This window comes from Salvelinus fontinalis, chromosome 35 (assembly GCF_029448725.1).
Source record: "Salvelinus fontinalis isolate EN_2023a chromosome 35, ASM2944872v1, whole genome shotgun sequence".
Taxonomy (NCBI): Eukaryota; Metazoa; Chordata; class Actinopteri; order Salmoniformes; family Salmonidae; genus Salvelinus; species Salvelinus fontinalis.
Window position 1 is genome coordinate 9,184,084 of NC_074699.1, and position 13,357 is coordinate 9,197,440.

Genomic DNA, 13,357 nt, shown 5'->3' on the forward strand with positions numbered 1-13,357 from the left:
GCCACTTTTATGCTATCGGTTATCCCAAGTTGAACAATGTTACATCACTAACTCCTTAAGCCTTTCGTAGTATAGGGATCAGCCCTCTCTGTTGCTGTCTCCTCTCTCCCACCACTACAGCACTGTGCTCCCAGTTCACCTCCAACAAACTGATCGCTGTGTCTGTGAATGCATCCATTCATCCATACGCACACACACACACACACACACACACACACACACACACACACACACACACACACACATATTTTGTATTATTTTACACTGATTCTCATACATAATGTCTCAGCCATAATTTCCTATGACATAAACAGCTTCTGGAGATCGGAACAGCAATCACTAACCTCGATTTGGATGACAAATTCTACCTTAGTGAAGTGAGTCGGCAGCTCTGGACATTCTGCTTACTCCGGACCAGGCCCTAATCGCTGGGACTCGAAAGAGGAAATGACCGAGCAAGAGGCAGACGAGCCAGAATCCTGACTAGACTACGTTGGCTTGCAAGTAAACCGCCTCTACCCTCCATTCTGTTGGCGAACGTACGGTCACTAGAGAACAAACTGGGCGAGCTCCGTTTAAGATGATCCTATCAACAAGGAAGGAACTGTAATATTTGATGTTTCACGGAGTCGTGGCTAAACAAGGAAATGGATAATATACATTTTGCTGGCTTTTCCAAGCATTGTCAAAACCGATTTGGTAGAATACCTCACAATAAGCTGCGGACCATACTATTTACCAAGAGAGTTTTCATCTACATTTTTCATAGCTGTCTATTTACCACCACAAACCGATGCTTGCCCTAAGATGGCACTCAACGAGCTGTATAGGGCCATAAGCAAACTGAAATCCATTTTACGTCATTTTTACCAGTATGCCACTTGTGCAACTAGAGGCGACAATTTTAGATCAGCTTTACTCCGCACAGATAAGCGCATAAGGCTCTCCCTTGCCTTCCTTTTGGTAAATCTGAACATAACTATCCTCCTGATTCCTGCTTACAAGCTAAAAGAAACAGGAAGTACCAGTGACACGCTCAATATGGATGCAGTCCGATTAACGGAAGCTTTTCTATATATAAAGAAAATGTACTGTGGATGGTAATATAGCAGTTACAGAGTTAGGCCAGTAACTGAAAGGTTGATGGTTGGAATACCTGAGCTGACAAGGTGAAAATACATCTGTTGATGTGCACTTAACTCTAATTTGTTTCAAGGGCGCTTTACTACTATGGCTGACCCTGTAAAACGGCACATTTCACTGCATCAATCCAGGCTATTTAACAATATATCTTTTAAATGTAAAGGACTGTTTCGCTAACACAGACTGAAATATGTTCTGGGATTCATCCGATAACATTGAGGAGTTTCCCGGCTTCATTAACCCATTACAGTCTAAGCCAGGTGGAGGGTTCTACTAGATATATGGAATTGTAAAAAATAAAAATGGCAAAAAAAGGTTATTTGGCCTTACTGCTATTAGCCCATACATTTAATAACAGATTCAGTACATGGGACAACAGATAGTCCCCCCCAAAAAATCTAAAGGAAGATTGTTCTGAAGTGTCTGTCCTTTAACTGAGAGATATAACCCCTTATTTTTGCCACTAAACCGTCTCCATATACAGTATACTTCCATTTATTTTTTCAACTGGTACCGGGGGACCTTCAGACGAGTCTTGTGAGGCCTGTGGGCATCCCAGAGCAAGACAAGAGGGGTCATATTAGTGTGTAGCTCAAACTGTTTGGACGTTACAGACAGAAGTTGGCACATCGGCTGTACCAACTTCAGACGAGTCCCAAGACGCTTGTGAGGGTCGTAGCGCAAAACGCAGTACACCACCGTGGTCAGACGGTTTCGTGAGAAAGATGCATTTTCAAGATGTTTCATGGTCTGACAAACACTGCTCCATCTCTGTCACCTTTCACCGCAGATGTGAGAGTGCGACATCGGAGTATGCGGTGGATTGAGACGCATCCAATGCAAAACAACATATCTCTTGCTTATTAAACTGACACATTTTAATGGGGATTTTTTATTTTGCTCGGGGGAGTTAACCTTTCACGCCTCTCTACCCCGGGTCCGGGAGCACCCCCCACCACCCCCACACTGAGTAGCATCGCTAGCATAGCGTCACAATTAAATAGTAGCATCTAAATATCATTAAATCACAAGTCCAAGAAACCTAATGAAAGATACAGATCTTGTGAATAAAGCCACCATTTCAGATTTTTTAAATGTTTTACAGGGAAGACAAAATATGTAAATCTATTAGCTAACCACGTTAGCAAAAGACACCATTTTTCTTTGTCCACCATTTTTTCTCAACACCAGTAGCTATCACCAATTCGCCCAAATAAAGATATTGATAGCCACTAACCAAGAAAAAAACTCATCAGATGACAGTCTGATAACATATTTATAGTATAGGATAGGTTTTGTTAGAAAAATTTGCATATTTCAGGTATAAATCATAGTTTACAATTGCACCCACCATCACAACTCGACTAGAAAAAATACAGAGCAACATGTATTACCTAATTACTAATCATAAAACATTTCGTAAAAATACACAGCGTACACTAATTGAAAGACACAGATCCTGTGAATCCAGACAATATTTCAGATTTTCTAAGTGTCTTACAGCGAAAACACAATAAATCGTTATATTACCATAGCACATGTGCAAACATTACCCCAGCATTGATTCACGGCAAAAAGAGCGACAGCATTATCACCACCAAAATGTATTAATTTTTTCACTAACCTTCTCAGAATTCTTCAGATGACACTCCTGTAACATCATATTACAACATACATATAGAGTTTGTTCGAAAATGTGCATATTTAGCCACCAAAATCATGGTTAGACAATGAGAAAAGTTGCCCAGCTGGTCAGACAATGTCGTGCGCCATATTAGACAGTGATCTAGTCTTATACACAAATACTCATAAACTTGACTAAAAAATACAGGGTGGACAGCGATTGATAGACAATTTAATTCTTAATACAATCGCTGAATTACCTTTTTTAAATTATCCTTTTCAATACAGGTTGCGCCAAGCGAAGCTACACCTAACAAAATGGCGGCATAAGCGTTTAACATTTTTCGACAGAAACACGATTTATCATCATAAATTGTTCTTACTATGAGCTGTTCTTCCATCAGAATCTTGGGCAATGAATCCTTTCTTGGGTCTAATCGTCTTTTGGTCGAAAGCTGTCCTCTTGCCATGTGGAAATGCCCACTAACGTTCGGCATGAACTGGAAACGTGCCCAGCGGTTCAAAGTGTCTCAGAAAGAAATGCCCCAAAATCGCACTAAACGGATATAAATTGCTATAAAACGGTTTAAATTAACTACCTTATGATGTTTTTAACACCTATAACGAGTAAAAACATGACCGGAGAAATATTACTGGCTAAACAACAGGTTGGAAGGAGGCGAGTCCGACGTCCTTCGTGCGTCAGGCGCAGGCAGCAAAGGGAAGCTACTTCCGGTATTTGCTGTTTTATACAGGCCCTGATTGCGCAATCGACTCCATTCAAAGCGTCACCACGTACTGACACCCAGGGGAAGACGTAAGCAGTGTCTGTTTCTCCATAGCATTTACAGGGACCTTTAAACCGACCCCAGATAAAGGGCCAAGATGTCTGATATCTGACTCCCTGTCATGAAATTGTGTTGTAGAAGGAGTTCTGTTTCACTCAGAGACAAAATTCCAACGGCTATAGAAACTAGAGAGTGTTTTCTATCCAATAATAATAATAATATGCATATTGTACGAGCAAGAATTGAGTACTAGGCAGTTTAATCTGTAGAGCAAGTTATGCTAATGCGAAACAGCACCCCCTATATTCGCAAGAAGTTTTTAAGTCCCACAGTGACTGTACGTACATATCCCAATTAGAAGCCATGAGGAAGCCCGGGAGGAAGAGCAGCTCCATCTTGTCCAGGTTGAGCTTGGGGTGGTGGGCCGACATCCAACCTGAGATAACTGCCAGGCACGCAGAAATGCTTATCGCCACCTGGGTCTCAGAAGGGGGGGCGAAACTTCCACTTCCGTTTTCAGAATGTTTAGAAAACGTTCAGTTTTTCCGATCAGGAAACGTATGGCTTCTTTCCTAGAACCGATGGGAAACCAAAAACGTACGTTCCCACAACTTCCAAGGAACCAAATGTGCTAGCTGAGATGACAATCTGTCTCTTTCTGTTGCTCTGGCTATGTCGGTGTGTGTGTTGTCGACTGTGCATGTCCTACCTCAGGGTTCTTTCCATTAGCATCAAGCTATAGCTTCAGGCTGATATAGTTTAAATAGAGAAGGTGTCCTCTTCCTCACGCCTTGGTGACTGGGCTAGAGTGAAACAGCAGCCCTAACATCATGCTCACCTCTGATACAACAGCACGAAGTTCCAGTCCTCCCACTGATAAACCGGTGATTGATTGTGAGCTCAAAAGCGAGTCATAATAGGGTTGTGAGTAAAGCTGCGAGGGCAGCAGGAAGAGAGAGAGATATTGTTTCTGTGTGTAAGAAAGAGTCTTTGTTTAAGGAGCCGAGACAGAAGTAGACACTTCGTTATGGCAAGAACTGCCAAGGATATTCATAAATATCAGCTCTACATCACTGCCTAGTACTTAATGCCTTCTCACAGTATGTTAGTATGACATTTTTATTAAAATCATACGCATATAGTCATTACATTTCCCTCAGAGCTCGGTCCAGGAAATTGACCAACAAAAACATTATAAATATCTGCCAAGTGATTGCACCCAATTGTAGTGGGGAATGCCAAAAACGGGTGAAGAGTCGAAACAGCAACTAAAGTTTGTTTTATCATACTTTCCCTTCGTAGAGGTGGGCATATCTTATAGCCATACCGACTATATCGATATCAACCATCAGACAGGGCCTGCATCCGCCTAGCTTGTTTGAGTTGGACTTTCAATGTGATTTAAAAAATCGGTAAGGACTTGGGTTGATTCATTTGAACATTAGGAGTTTATTTTCTAAGCTGGATTACATCAAGATCTGGGCTATGCAGACGCATCTGACAATTCTGCTATTTACTGAAACTTGGATCTCTGGACATTCCGGACCTCAATTAATATTGAGGGTTATAATGTACTCAGAGCTGAAAGACAGGGTAGAGGTGGTGGAGTGGCCATATTTATGACTCTTTAGTGAAATCCATTTCCTTTGCCTAAAAATGTGAGCTTCTATCTTCAAGCCTTTGTCTTGGGGAAAAATGTATCCATAACTGTTATAGCGGTCTACTGTCCTCCCTCGGCTAACCTTTGTGCACTCGGAGTTAGCTAGTTTGTTGTCTTCTTTTACTAAATCAGAAGTTATTTTCCTGGGTGACCTAAATTATGATTGTGAAATGCAGGCTTCAGACAATCTAAAAGAAATGGGTAATGATCTAGCCCAGCTGGTGACTCAACTTATATAACCCAACCCTCAAGATGTGAGAATACAAAAATCGAAGCCTGGTGTAAATCACAAAGAAGAACTTTAAAAACATCAGTGAACAGGATTTCTTTTATATGATCGTTATTTTAGTGACCTTGATTGTATTTCAGCTATTGCTGAACCATAATTAGCTTTGAGCCTTTTTGCAGATGTCTTCAATACTACTGTGGCTAATCATGCTCCCTTCAGAAAAAAATAAGTGTTAAAGGAAGATCAAATGCCTGGAACACTCGGGAATTATCAGAAGTCATTCATAAAATAAATTATGTTTTGGTCAAGGCCAGGAACACAGGCTTCGGCCAAGACTGGCAAGCTTTTAAGCAACTAAGGAATCATTGTGTAAGACAAATCAGAAAGGCTCATTCTGATTTATGTAACCACTCTTTCAGGTAGTAATGGGAACCTGGCTAAAGTCTGGAAAACTGTCAAATCCCTGAAGGATTCTACTACATCCTCTCTGCCACAACAAATTAATTACAAAACTGGCCTCATTACGGAAAAAATGCCATCATTGATGCATTTAATCACCATTTTATTTCACCAGGCTATCTATTTGAAATAACTTCTAAGCCTATTCACAATGATACTTGGCTGGCCGCTGATAGGGAAAACTTTCTGAATGATCAGAGAAATTATTGTCAAAGCTTTTCTTTTAGGCTATTTACAGAAAAATACGTTCTGGATGCTTTGCTAACAGACAAGAAATCCACAGGGGCCAACCAATTGGATCCTGGTCTGCTTAAGTGTGCAGCGCCCATCATTGTTGGCTCAATAGACCTTTTTTAAATTATTATTGTTATCAGGAAATATTCTAAAAATAGGAAACTCAGCTCTTGTGCTGCCACTCCATAAGGGTGGGGATTGTAGTGATCTTAATAATGAGCGCCCCCTTTCAAGGCTTTCTAGGGAAGATTCTTTATTATTTATTTTGAATGTAAACCAGCCAGGGTTTAGGTCTGGGTATAGAACTAACCACTTAGTTGTTAATGATCTTGTCAATGCTTTAGACACTAAAATGAGATGTGCTGCTTTGTTTGTGGACCTGTCAAAAAATGTTGATACTGTTGATCATGCTATTTCATTGAATGAGCTCTGACGCCTGTTCACGGTTTCAGTGACAAAACTCAGGCCATCGTGATAAGTCTGAATTTCCTGAAGTACATGAAGGTGTACAACAGGGGGTCGATTTTGGGACCTGTTCGATTAACTATTTACAGTATATAAACACATTGGTCAATCTGTTAAAAAACCTGCATGTACAGTTTCAGTCAAAAGTTTGGACACAACAACTCATTCTAGGTTTTTTATTTTATTTGTACTATTTTCTATGCTGTAGAATAATAGTGAAGACATCGAAACAATGAAATAACACATGGAATCATGTTGAACAAAGAAAGTTTTAACAAATCAAAATATATTTTATATTTGAGATTCTTGAAAGTAGCCACCCTTTGCGTTGATAACAGCTTTGCACAGTCTTGGCACAGTCTTGGCACAGTCTTGGCATAGTCACCTGGGATGCTTTCAATTAACAGGTGTGCCTTCATCAACGTTAATTTGTGGAATATCTTTCCTTAATGCATTTGAGCCAATCTGTTGTGTTGTGACAAGGTATACAGAAGATAGTCCTACTTGGTAAAAGACCAAGTCCATATTATGGCAAGAACAGCTCAAATAAGCAATGAGAAACGACAGTCCATCACTACTTTAAGACATGAAGGTCAGTCAAATTTCAAGAACTTAGACATTTTCTTCAAATGCAATCTCAAAACCATCATGCTCTATGATGAAACTGGCCCTCATGAGGACGGTCACAGGAAAGAAAGACCTATAGTTACCTCTGCTGCAGAGGATAAGTTCCTTAGAACTACCAGCCTCAGAAATTGAAGCGCAAATAAATGCTTCACAGAGTTCAAGTACAGACACATCTCAACATTACCTGTTCAGAGGAGACTGCGTTAAGCAAGCCTTCATGGTAGAATTGCTGCAAAGAAAACACTACTAAAATAAACCAATAATAAGAAGTGACTTGCTTGTGCCAAGAAACACGAGCAATGGACATTAGACCAGTGGAAATCTGTCCTTCGGTCTGATGAGTCCAAATTTGAGATTTTTTGTTCCAACCGCCGTGTCTTTGTGAGACGCAGAGTAGGTGAACAGATGATCTCCGCATGGGTGGTTCCCACCGTGAAGCATGGAGGAGGAGGTGTGATGGTGTGGGGGTGCTTTGCTGGTGACACTGTCAGTGATTTATTTAGAATACAATGTACGCTTAAACAGCATGGCTACAACAGCATTCTACAGCAATACACCATCCCATCTGGTTTTCGCTTAGTGGGACTATCATTTGTTATCAACAGGACAATGACCCAACTGTGTAAAGGCTGTGTAAGGGCTATTTGACCAAGACGGGGAGTGATGGAGTGCTGCATCGGATGACCTGGCCTCCACAATCACCCAACCTCAAACCAATTGAGATGATTTGGGATGATTTGGACTGCAGTTAGAAGGAAGAGCAGCCCACAAATGCTCAGCATATGTGGGAACTCCTTCAAGGCTGTTTGAAAAGCATTTGAGGTGAAGCTGGTTGAGAGAATGTCAAGAGTGTGCAAAGCTGTCATCAAGGCAAAGGGTGGCTACTTTGAAGAATCTCAAATATAAAATATTGTTTTATTTGTTTAGCACTTTTTTGGTTACTACATGTTTCCATATGTCTTACCTAATAGTTTGTATGTCTTTACTATTGTTCTATAATGTAGAAAATAGTAAAAAATAAAGAGAACCCATTGAATGAGTAGGTGTGTCCAAACTTTTGACTGGTATTGTATATGTGGATGATACTACTATATATGCTATTTCCCCGACTGTTGATCTAAAGTACAGAAACAGATTGTGCCTTTCTCTAAGCAGTAGAATGCAAATTATTCAGTCAACCTTTTTATCTGTTATTGATTATTGTGATATCACTTATCAAAGTACAGCTGCTTCTACTCCTAAACCTTTGGATGCCATCTACCATAGTGCTACCAGGTTGACTGAATAATCTACCATAGTTTGTTACAGGTGACAGTTTTGATACTCATCACTGCATCTTGTATCAAAAAGTTGGCTGGACTTCGTTAAAGTCCCGCAGATCTCTACATTACTCCCTTTTTTTACAAGGCCCTACTTCATAAAATTTTGTCTTATTTAACTTTGCTGTTGAAGTATAGACACCTAAACCGTTCACTGGATTGGTTAACTCTCGAGGTTCATAGGGTCTCCACCGAGCTAGGTGAATCTGCTTTTAGTTTTAATGCACAGTATTGCTGGAACAAAATTCAAATGACATTTCATCTTGATGTTCTGGTACCTGTTTGGGCAATTTCAATTATTGATTGGGGACTTATTTGTGGAGGAATGTAACTGTTTTTCTTGGTGATTTGTGATGTTTTATTTGTGCTTACCATGACTGTGTTTTTGCATTTTAATGTGTATTTATATTTTTTGGGGTGGAAGGTGTGTATAATGTGTACATTTATATTTTATTATACAGGGTGCATTTGAAAATAGACTTATGTCCCAATATGTCTTCCCTGTCAAAATAAAGGTTCATTTAAAAAAAATGTAACGATGCCAATGACCTCTGATGGAGTCTAACTGAAAATCCCTACTCTGTGTGCCTTTGTGCAGACCTTTTACATTCACTTTTCTCATTAACTTGGGCATATCTGCATTTCCATCAGTGATTGCACATTTATTTCGCAAACAGGTGAGGCTAAAGAAAACACAACATAACGAGTCTGCGATGGGGGGAAAGCCCTTCATGATACACTTTTTCAGAATACAATGTTTTTCCCGCACACGGGTTTATCGGTTAAATCTGAATGCAATCTGCCCCATAGCGAGTTTGCACATCGTGTTTAGTCTGTGTGCACCCTTTCATTTGTTTTGTCAGGTGTTTTTTTTCTATTTGTTGATGGGCTTTCTCTTTTTGTATTACCAGAGCAAATTTAATTATCTCTTCTGGAATACAAATATGTGCCTGTGTGTGTTCTCCATGGGATGTTTTGCACGCCAATAAAGGACTTAGTAGACTGCTCAATGTGCCTCTCCACAGTGATGATGAAAGTTGATGAGAGAAAACAAATGTTATCATCTTTATCATGACAACAAAGGAATTTGAAAATAAATAGGAAGTGTAGTGTAATAAGAAGAAGGTTAGTTTTCCGGACCTAGATTATGCCTATTTCTGGACTTCATTGAGCATTGTTTTAAATCTAAGAGTAGACTTAATCTGGGTCAGGGAAACCGACAAGCACTTAAAGTACAACCACATTCTCATGGCACCTACTTCATCACTACTTTGACCCTCTGATGTTTTACATTCTCCCAATCCATTGTGCTATTTTGTTGTTTTTTTTCCATTTTGTGTAACTTATTTTTCAACTTATTTTGTACATAATGTTGCTGCTACCGTCTCTTATGACCAAAAATAACTTCTGGACACCAGAAAAGTGATTACTCAATGCGGACTAGAAGAAACTTTTTCCTTTAACGAGTCCGACGCTTTCCTTTTGCGTAAAGAAAAGACGCAGGAAAAGTGGCAGCAGATCAGGCATCCTTCTGAGAATCCAGAGGAGAGTGAGTAAACTCCCAAAGCCTTCCATCCTTCTTGCTAATGTGCAATCATTGGAAAATAAAATTGATGACCTGCAATTAAGATTATCCTACCAACAGGACATTAAAAACTGTAACATCTTATGTTTCATCGAAACGTAGATGAACGAAGGTACGGACAATATAGAGCTAGTGGGATTTTCCATGAACTGGCCAAACAGAGACGCTACCTCTGGTAAGACGAGGTATGTGTGTGTTTGTTTTTTTTCAATAACAGCTGATGCGCAATGTCTAATATTAAAGAAGTTTTGAGGTATTGCTCACCAAGGTAGCAAGACAGTTATCATCTGTATTATTTGTAGCTGTCTATTTACCACCACAAAATGAAGCTAGCACTAAGACTGCTCAACCAGCTCTATAAGGCCATAAGCAAAGAAGAAAATGCTCACCAAAAGTGGTGCTCCTAGTGGCCGGGGACTTTAATGCAGGCAAACTTAAATCAGTTTTAACACATTTTATAAATCAGTTCACACGTCACATGTGCAACCAGGTGGGGGAAAAAGTCCTCGTCCAACTTTACTCCACACACAGAGATGCATACAAAGCTCTCCCCCGCCCTCCATTTGGCAAATCTGACCAAACTTCTATCCTCCTGATTCATGCTTACACGCAAAAACTAAAGCAGGAAGTACCAGTGACTCGCTCAATACGGAAGTGGTCAGATGAATCAGATGCTAAACTACAGGACTGTTTTGCTAGCCCAGACTAGAATATGTTCCGGGATTCATCCAATGGCATTTTGGAATACACCACCTCAGTCATCAGCTTCAGCAATAAGTGCATCGATGACGTCGTCCCCACAGTGACTGTACGTACATATCCCAACCAGAAGTCATGGATTACAGGCAACATTTGCAATGAGCTAAAGGCTAGACGAACCATCAAGCAAAGCTTCAATACAGGATTAAGATTGAATCCTACTACACCGTCTGTGACGCTCGTCGGATGTGGCAGGGCTTGCAAACTATTACGGACTGCAAAGGAAACCCAGATGCGAGCTGCCCAGTGATGCAAGCCTACCAGATGAGCTAAAAGCCTTTTATGCTTGATTCGAGGCAAGCAACACTGTGGCATGCACGAGAGCACCAGCTTTTCTGGTTGAATGTGTGATAACGCTCTCGGTAGCCGATGTAAACAAAACCTTTAAACAGGTCAACATTCACAAAGGCGCTGGGCCAGACAGATTACCAGGACGTGTACTCAAAGCATGCGCGGACCAACTGTCAAGTGTTTTCACTGACATTATCAAACTCTCCCTGACCGAGTCTGTAATACTTACATGTTTCAAGCTGACCACCTTAGTCCTTGTGCCCAAGGAAGCGAAGGTAACCTGCCTAAATTATTACCGCCCCGTGACACTCACGTCGGTAGCCATGAAGTGCTTTGAAAGGCTGGTCATGGCTCAAATCAACAGCATCCTCCCGGACACCCTAGACCCACTCCAATTAGCATACCGCCCCAACAGATCCACAGATGATGCAATCTCAAATCGCACTCCACACTGCCCATTCTCACTTGGACAAAAAGAACACCTATGTGAGAATGTTGTTCATTGACTGCAGCTCAGCGTTCAACACCATAGTGCCAACGAAGCTCATCACTAAGCTAAGGACTCTGGGACTAAACACATCCCTCTGCAACTGGATCCTGGACTTCCTGACTTCCTGCCCCCAGTTGGTAAGAGTAGGCAACAACACGTCTGCCACGCTGATCCTTAACACTGGGGCCCCTCAGGGGTGTGTACTTAATCCCCTCCTGTATTCCCTGTTCACCCACGACTGCGTGGCCAAGCACGACTCCAACACCATCATTAAGTTTGCTGACAACACAACAGTGGTAGGCCTGATCACCAGCAATGATGAGATGGCCTATAGGGAGGAGGTCAGAGAACTGGCAGTGTGGTGCCAGGACAACAACCTCTCCCTCAATGTGAGCAAGACAAAAGAGCTGATTGTCGACTACAGGAAAAGGCTGGCCAAACAATTGTTTGTACAGCTGAACGTGGTACCTTCAGGCGTTTGGAAATTGCTCCCCAGGATGAACCAGACTTGTGGAGGTCTACCATTTTTTTCTGAGGTATTGGCTGATTTATTTTGTTTTTCCCATGATGTCAAGCAAAGAGGCACTGAGTTTGAATGAAAGTCTTGAAATACTTTAACACCTCCAATTGACTAAATTGGCAGAAGCTTCTAAAGTCATGACATCATTTTCTGGAATTTTCGAGCTGTTTAAAGGCACAGTCAACTTAGTGTATGGAAACTTCTGACCCACTGGAATTGTGATACAGTGAATTATAAGTGAAATGATCTGTCTGTAAACAATTGCTGGAAAAATTACTTGTGTCATGCACAAAGTAGATGTCCTAACCAACTTCCAAAAACGACAGTTTGTTAACAAGACATTTGTGGAGTGTTTGAAAAGCAAGCTTTAATGACTCCAACCTAAGTGTATGTAAACTTCCGACTTCAACTGTATATAATAGGCAGTGTCAGAGGAAAGCCCGTCAAATTGTCAGACTCCATTCACCCAAGTTATAGACTGTTTTCTCTGCTACCGCACGGCAAGCGGTACCGGAGCACCAAGTCTAGGACCAAAGTCTAGGACCAAAAGCCATTAAACTGCTGAACAATTCATAAAATCTCCACCGGACAATTTACATTGACCCTTTTGTACACTGCTGCTACTAGCTGATTGTATGTTACCTATGCATAGTCACTTCGCCCCAACTTACATGTACAGATTACCTCAACTAGCCTGTACCCCCGCAAACTGAGTCGGTACCGGTGCCCCCTATGTATAGCCTCGTTATGTTATTATTGTGTTACTTTTTATTATAACTTTTTATTTTAGTCTACTTGGTAAATCTTCTTCTTGAACTGCGCTGTTGGTTAAGGGCTTGTAAGTAAAGCATTTCACGGTAAAGTCTACACTTGTTGTATTCGGCGCATGTGACAAATAAAGTTTCATTTGATTTGCTATCAAGCCTGGTGTGCAGCTTGGTAACAAAGTGCTCAGGGCCTTAACCACAGGTGGTAACCAACACTTTTAAATTCTATTTGGAGAACAGCAAAAACAACCCCAGCTATTATCACCTTGGCTGCTGTAGATTTATTCACCTCAGTCGATCTGCAAACACAAAGCCTTTTAGCTATACAAATGTAATGTTCCCTGAAGGGGGGAAATATGAGAAATGATTCACGTTTGCATTTTGATTGCATTTTAATG